The 8663-nt window shown below is 40.7% G+C and overlaps 1 long non-coding RNA gene across 1 annotated transcript; it reads right to left on the reverse strand.

Moving 5' to 3' along the window:
- Positions 1-1130: 1130 nt before the first annotated feature.
- On the reverse strand, positions 1131-5758 carry LOC119318461. The gene is made up of 5 exons (XR_005154129.1): positions 5083-5758; positions 4937-4998; positions 4606-4772; positions 1791-4493; positions 1131-1693 (listed from the first exon to the last, which is right to left on the reverse strand). It is a non-coding gene; the product is annotated as an uncharacterized LOC119318461 (long non-coding RNA).
- Between the last annotated feature and the right edge of the window lie 2905 nt (positions 5759-8663).

Genomic DNA, 8663 nt, shown 5'->3' on the forward strand with positions numbered 1-8663 from the left:
TAGCAACCACAAACACGCATCATGTGAACATCCACACTCTTTTTCTCAGAGTTTTTAGAACAAAATTGGGTTTGAATTTTGTGCGTTGGTAATGACGGTATGACCTAACAGCATCTTCAACAGACACCCAAAAATTGCTCCGCGTGTTAAAGTTTAGGTTTTTTGGGCACCGGGCAGCTTCATCGGAAGCTGTAAAATAGTGGGCGTGCAAAAAAAGTTGGACGCGCGCTGAAAAACGTTATCGCGTGCTGCAAATTTGAGACGGGGGATTGCGCGCGCTTCACAATTTACACTACATGTTTTTTTGGGCGCGTGTTTTTTAGGCATATGCTAAATCAATGTTGGTCCGGCGCGTTAAAAGTGGTATGCGCTAAAATTATTTTAAGGCACGAAACTTTTGTGTGTTTGTTGGAAACGCTCTAAAGGATGGCATCACTAGATGCTCTCAACCAACCCTAACATGTGTGATGCGACTAATACCATCGATGTGTCGTAATGCTTGATCCACATGCCCAATCAAGCACGTCTCATAGAGAACAGAGAAGATAAAATCAAATACTCCCTCCATTACAGAATATAGTGCGTCCACGTTTCTCGAAGTTTAACTTTGATCATAAGTTTAACAACAAGACCGGCTGCGGCGGAAGAAAAAAATTATATAATTGAAAACTTTTTTTGAATACGAATTCGCTGGTATAATTTTTGCTCCCGCCGCAGTCGACCTTGTTTGTTAAATTTATAGTCAAAATTGAAGCACGGGAGCATTATATTTTAAAACGGAAGGAGTACGCCTTACGACCTACATCATGATGTGTTGTGCTGAGAGTCAACTAAGATTCGGTTGATATTTTATTAACTTGATATGTTGTGGGATTTTTTTTCCTATTACTGTATACTAGTAATAATGACGTGCAATGCACGTTTATATTAGGTAGAATATTAATTGCATGTTATATTAGGGGCCTGTTTGGCAATAACCTAGCTCTCCGAATTTTTAAATCCGCGCTCCGCTCGCTGGCTCCCTGCTCCCGTCGAGGTTTTTCCGATCTAAAACATGTTCGGCAGCCGAACTCTGTCTCCCTTCGCTAACTAGGCCTTTTTTCTACTACTATTAAACAAGAGAACATATTCAACGCTAAACGCGCACAGCCTAATCTACACATAACATTTCCGATTAATTGGAGCCTCACGATCAAATCGCTTAATTAGATCTAGCCGTCATGATTACACCAACCCACAAACGAAGTGCGTTTAGCAGTTTTCCAGGGCGGACGAAAACTCTGCCAACGCTCACGCTTGCACAAAGGAAACATCCCACATCCAATTTACACGGAGAGTCATATACGGAAACAAATGTGCTAACTTATCGGAAATATATCCAGGGAATCAATCCGCCGTCCAGCTTACATGCGTCGTCGCTGCCCTGCGCAGCCGCCGAGGCACCCGACGACCGGCGCGACGACGAGCTCGCCGAGTCACCCAACGACGACCGCAATGACGAGCTCTTCCCCAACACAGGTGCAGCCGCCCAGGCACCATCCCAAAGCGGCGACGATGAGCTCTTCGCCGGCACGGGTGCATGCTCTTCTCTGATCTGAAGTTGGTAAGGCTTTTACACGCAGCTGCCGCCAAGACTTCATTAGGCTAAAAGACGCCTCTACTCCGCTCCGTAGATGCATGCTCATTTGTCAACCTGTTCATGTGATCCATCAATTGCTTTCATTGAATTTATGAAAAACAAGAGCAATTCTAGAAGGAAAATGTAGGAACTGGTGACTTATGGCAATGACCATATGCTAACATGATCCTTGATGAGCGTTGGACTGACTTCACCTAAATGCCTCATGAAGCTGCATATGGATCATTCAATGCTCAGTTCCAATTCATGTGAACACAAATAAAGTCTGCCTAAGATATACAGTATTACAACCTACTACATCCTGATGCATTCTTGCAGGTATATTAGTGCAAAATGAATTCAATTGGTTGCAGAGGCACCATAAGAAAGCTTTTTGATGGCAAACAGTGGGATGGAGTTGAACATAAAACTACACTCTGTCAGTGTTGTGCTAATAGTATTCCTTCCATTACAATTGTGTCATAACATTCTTGACATTCACAGGGTTCAAGGACTTCGTATAGCCCCGACCAATCCCAACGGGACGCTCACCCCGTTCCAGGATATAAGCAACATTCAATCCTTGGGTGATGAGCATTACACAAGCACACAATTTCAGTTTTTGTAGCTCAACTGATGAATTGTGCCATTGATTGCATACCCTAAAGAAGTAAAAAAGGCAAGAGGGATAGAGAATGGTATGCACAAAATAAGGATGAGATTAATAAGAGACGCCGTGAGGTTTACAAACAGAAGAAAATTGCCTGGGGCACAAACACAACTGGTTGTATCACACGGTAATGAAGATGAACTTCATCCTACATGGCCCAGTTATAATGATGTATACTGATCTATTCTTCATCTACTCAGGCCATAATGAGATTAAGAATCAGATGGAAAGGGAGCGATATGCACAAAATAGAGAGGAGATATTAAAGAGACAATGACAAGCCCATGAGCAAAATAAGCATATTGAGCAGATGGTCCTTGGGGATATGAGGGATCTGCTGCAATCCATGTGAAAGGATATTAAACTCTATGGATTTCCGGATCTGGTTGACGCAGATGGTTCTTTTGACGTTGATGCTAGAGAGGTAACAAAGGAGAGACAAGTCAAAGCGGACCAAGAACATCTAGATCTATTCAGTTGTTTGAACAATGAGCAACTAGCTTGTTTCAATGACATAATGGATCATGTGACAAACCCAAAAATCCAGATATTCTTTGTTGACGGTCCAAGAGGCATTGGGAAGACGTACATGTACAAGGCATTGTTTGCAAAGGTTCGTTCGATGGGCCTAATAGCGATCATAACTGCTACATTCGGTATAGCATCTGACATTGTGATTGCTTATACCGACGATGAACAACCTATTAACAAGCTTATCGAAGATGTCTTCCCATCCCTACACACCAATGCTAGGTCGAGAGAGTACATGAGCAGCACACGTGCAATTCTCTCGACCAAAAACGAGCATGTGGATGACCTGAATGACAAGATGATCTCCAAGTTTCCAGGCGAAGAAAAGGTGTACCATAGCTTTGGTTATATCGAGGATGACTTCCATAATAATTACACGATTGACTTCCTGAACTCGATCACACCAAATGGGTTGCCCCCGCATGTCTTGAGAGTAAAAATCAACTGCCTAGCCATTTTGCTACGGAACCTCGACCCTCATAATGGGCTATGTAATGGAACACAGCTTATGACCAGGGCCTTCCAGGATAATGCAATTGATGTAGAGATTGTTGGTGGCCAGCATGCTGGAAAGAGGGTGTTCATACCTAGGATCCCTATGTCACCCTCCGAGGACACCTCACTTCCCTTCAAGCTTAAGAGAAAACAATTCCCTATCCGCCTGAGTTTTGCGATGACCATTAACAAGGCACAGGGTCATACCATCCCGAATGTTGGTATTTACCTTCCAGAACCTGTTTTCTCACATGGCCAACTATATGTTGCATTGTCAAGGGGTGTCTCAAGAAAGACGCCGCGGATTATAGCCAAGCCTAACAAGGAGGTTGATAAATCTGGAAGAAGCACCAAAAACATTGTCTACAGAGATGTTTTAGAGGGGTGAGGTACATGCAATCGTTCGTGTTTTCTTTGCACCTTTGATTTTGTACCTATATAACTAACTCTGAATGTAACACTTCTCTCTTATTTTATTTGCAGGTTTTGATCACATCGCGCTACATAATAGGGTGCTAAACAAGAATGATGCCGATGTGACCTCTAACTCTTTATGTCAGAGTCGTTTATTAGTGTGATTTATTTTTAAAAATCATTGACATATCAACTGTCTCAAAATGAAAAAGTTCAGACTTTAAATGTGTGACACTTGTTATTCTGTTCTTGTTCTGATTACTTACACCATTCATTTGGGAACGTGGAAATTTCAATTTATTCTTTCAATTCCATAACATAAGATTGTACTACCAGCAAAATTTAAGCTGCTGGGATCATTGACAGAAATGATGAAATATTGCAAATTTATGATGGTTGTTTTTTCTCTGAAGTGCATATGTGATTATGACCTCGGTCTCAAATATAACTGGTTTCATTGCCAAGCACACATGAACTAACTAAATTAAAACTATCAAGAAGTGTCAATTTCATCATGGAGTAAAAAGTATCCTGAGTCCCTAACACTAATAGCCATAGATAAAATTGTAATGTGTGCACACAAAACTAAAGACAACATAACCAGCAATGAACACAAAGAGATTCTAAACATGGAATTCTGGACCTAGCACTTATCTTTTGTTTTAACTTCCAGGTTTTGTTTGGATCACACTATATAATAAGCATGAAAGAAGGATGTCGATGTGACCTCCGACTCTGCATATCTGTGTCTCCACAGCAGCACACCTGAAATATTGCAACTTGATGATGGCCGCAATTACTAGCATCTATCTTCTCAATGCATTTTTCCTATTACTCATGACCAAGAATAATGAGAAAACAAAAGCATGAAACTCACCTTGATGGTTACACATCAATGCCAAGAGTTTTCAGCTGTAGTACAACATTTGCGATGTTACATCCTTCAATCTCAGGAATATTAGATTTCACTGGTTTAGCAAACTCATAACTAAAAGTACTTCGCTGGCCCCTCCTGTCCAGCACGGCCATTGATGGTACAATAAACTGGCAAGATAAAGGACACAAGAATTATATTTCTTGAGAAAAAAGGTATAAACTTTCTTTGTACAAAATGGTAAAGGAAAGAAGACAGAAAATCGAAGAGACGTTCGAACAAGCTGAACTCGATATTTCTGTATAAAGAGCAGTCTCGAGACAGATGAGTATACCTCTTTCGATTCAAACTTGTTGCTCCCATCCCCTTTCGGCACCTCCTTCTCCCTCAGGGTATCTGAACCATTAAGGGTCGCATCATCAACACAGGCACCAACAGAGAGGATGAAAAGGAAAATCATAGGCTTGGAAGAAAGCTTACTCTTTTTTTACCGAACGATAAACAGCCTCCTGCGAGTTGGCGAGCAGGGACCTACAATGTCCTGAGCAGCAGCACAACACGCGGAGGTCTTCGTGGTCATCCTAATCAAGATGGAAATCAAGACGGGGGCGGAGTGCAGAGCATCCGGATCGAGGGGAGAACAAGAGTTGGAATTGGACCTTGATGGCGTCCCGAGAAGGGAGGAGGGAAGTTCGTGGCGTGGCGGGTGCATCAGTACGAGGGAAGGGCCCGGCGTCGCCGGCGAGCATGCCGAGCTCGAGCGCCCCGGCATCACCAGGAGGAGGCAGGCCCCAGCGTCACCAGATAGGAAGAAGGGGCGGGGCAAAGAAGGGGCCTGCGCGGCCACGGCGAGTGCGTCAGCACGAGGGAGGGCCCCGGCGTCGCCGGCGAGCATGCCGAGCTCGAGCACTCAGGCGTCGCCAGGAGGAGGCAGGTCCCGGCGTCATCGGATAGGAAGAAGGGGCGGGGCAGAGGAGGGGCCTGCGCGGCTGCCGGCGGTGCTGGCGAAGGGGAGGGGCGGGGCAGAGCAGGGGGCTGCGCGTCCGCTGGCGTTGCTGACGAAGGGGGAAGGGGGGGCTACCACCAGATAGCTCCGGCCATGGATGGAGATCGCGTTGTGGATGAGGGAGCCAGGGAAGAATGGGGAAGAGAGAAGTGTGAGGGGCGGTGGAAGGTTGACTGATTCTTTTTTTCACTATACTACGTATGATGGTGAGTGAGTGTGGCATTGTCCAAACAAAAAATATCTTCTAATAAAAATCCATTATACTCTGTATGTTCGTAAATACAAGTTTTTTTTAGAGATTCTAATATGGACTACATCACTCTAAAATACGCTCTATATTCATCCGTATGCAGTCCATATTCAAGTTTCTAATGACTTATATATAGAAACAGAGGGAATATTTCATAGGGATTCATAGGGCATGTCCGGTTCACCTACGTGGGTGAAATTATTGTTTTCATCACGGCTTGTTAAAGTCATGATCATTTGATGATTAAAAAATATAAATTTCTACAAAAAATGATAAACTTTATTGAGTATATTTAAGTTTTGCAACCATGCAGGTCATCTTGTGGTTTGTGGATGGTAAATTTTATGGAGTACTTCACAGTAGATATTTTGTCTGACGCTCCTACACGGGTATTTTTCACTGTGTATCATTATACTTATTCTATGTTGTATCACTATTTAACTCTCATTACTACTTTAATAGGAACATATAACAGCTTTTAAAACAAAACTAGCTATGATTTTAGTGGACTCGGAATTGAATGATGATAATATAAGAAATCGAGACATGGAAGATGACGAAGACAACACAGATCCCACGGAATGTATGATACTAGGTAAACCCCCTGAGAATTTCAAAAAAATCAAATACATCATCAGAAGTTGAGCTCATCTCATAGTCATTTATCCTTTCACCGTTTGTCAATCAAACAAATGATGACTTAATAGATGAACTATGCTTGTTCATCAGTATGGTTGATGATGTCGCTCTACTGGAGTAAGCCATATTTTTTAGATCATTTTGTATTCTAATAAATTACTCTGATGTCATTATAATTGACAGAATTTCGAATTTACATGAGCGAATGGGTCAAAAGCTCTGATCCTTACCAAATTAGCTTAAATTTGAGACAAATAAAAAACATACTAAACAATGATGAATACATGGATATTGATTGTTTCAATATGGTTGTGCGTATACTAGCGCGCAACAAAGTCCAGCTTCTCAGAGACATTCCATCTCACTATATGGATCTAAACTTTTGTGTAAGTTACTATAATCACGTATCAATTTTTTTCCTCATTGCACTAATGTTTTCTTATTCTTATTTTAGGCGGTGTTTCACTATGCACGAAACTCAAGTCATCATGAAAATATGGACATTGTTATATTGAAACGGTTGTTCCATAGGTGGCCTGAGAGCAATGACTATCATATCTCACAATGTGATATGGTAAGATTTTAGATTTTCATTTTATGACAATGCTTTATTTGGTCTTAACTGATACTCCATATATTATTTATAAACTATCGCATCGTTGTAGATTTTGTTGCCTTGGTGTAAGTTTGGACTATTTTTATTGTTTGTTTTGGATCAAAATAAAAAACTTGTCTCAATTTTTGATCCGACACCAATACCTACTTTGGGGAGAATGTACTTAAAACCGTGGCCGGCAACCTAAACATTGCCCTTGAAGTTGCAAACCCTGCATTCAAGGACGATATCTCTAAATGGGAATGCATAGTTCCTATTGCTCCAACAAACTCACACCGGTACGAATCTTTTTAATGCATTACAATATTTATTGATTCATTCAAAGCACATTATATCTTTATTGCATACATGCAGTGCCCTGTTGGGTTATTTGGTTTTCAATTTCATGCACTCATTGTGCGATGGAAAACTATATTTTCCCATACCCAAGGTGAGTATTTACACCATGCTTATTTGTATACACATTGTACATGCAACTTGTTATAACAATGTTGTATAATGCATATGTAGCATGGTTTTCAACTGAGGAAGCACTTTTTGGTGCATATTCTAAAGTATGAAGAGAATGAAGCTCAAAACAGTATCCCATTCATTGAACGAATCATCATAGATCGCATCTACAGATGGACCTTCAGTGCTTCAAAAGATGGACCTTCAAGACATGCTTAGTTCTGGTTCTTAAAATATATATTTTTGTAACAATTATAATACAATTATTATGTGACCGTTAATTTTATGCGGAGACATGTTTCTGGATCATGTGTTACACGCTCGCTCATATCATTGGGCATTAGACACATTTAAATGGCTCGGTAAAAAGATCACTAAAATAAAAATTAAATTTACAGTAGATGTTTTTACTATGGATTATGATACGTGTGTGTTGGATCACAAATATGTCACACTTTTTTAAATACAATTTGAGTGACATGATAACATTTTTTAGCCATCCGAATTTTTATGTAAAATTTATTTTGGTTAATATTATACCATGTGAACTCATTTTGTTTTAGACGTGCGTTGCACGTGCATGCTTACTAGTGTCTCAAAAAGCTGGCCCAAGAAAAATAACGAAGCGGAACGTACGAGCGGTAGAGAGAGATAGATCGCATGAACCGGCATATTCCACTTATCGGTGGCAGGTTCTGTAATTTCCACAAACTCCATCATTTTTTGGATCTGCACATTGGTATTTGGTAAGATATCAATTACTTTTTCACGGGAATGGTAGGATATTAATTACATGACAGATTTCAAGGGATAGCGTTGAGTCAAAACATGTTTATAACCAATGGCAATGGTGGGAAATTAAAGCGTTAAACGTGTTTGGTGCTCAACATTAAAGCGATTTAAACCACTAGATAATATGATTTAACGGTCAAGATGGTTTGGATCTGCTCATTTGAGTCTTTTTATATTGGTATAGATATAGACTAAGATTCGATTAATTATCATTGTTTCTTCTTTAGACACACAAATTGTCGATGAACCGAAGCAAACATAAGTAAGACAGTTTTTCTGATAAAAAACAAACATTTCAAATTCTCTAA

Source organism: Triticum dicoccoides, chromosome 6A, assembly GCF_002162155.2.
Source record: "Triticum dicoccoides isolate Atlit2015 ecotype Zavitan chromosome 6A, WEW_v2.0, whole genome shotgun sequence".
In the NCBI taxonomy this organism is placed as follows: domain Eukaryota; kingdom Viridiplantae; phylum Streptophyta; class Magnoliopsida; order Poales; family Poaceae; genus Triticum; species Triticum dicoccoides.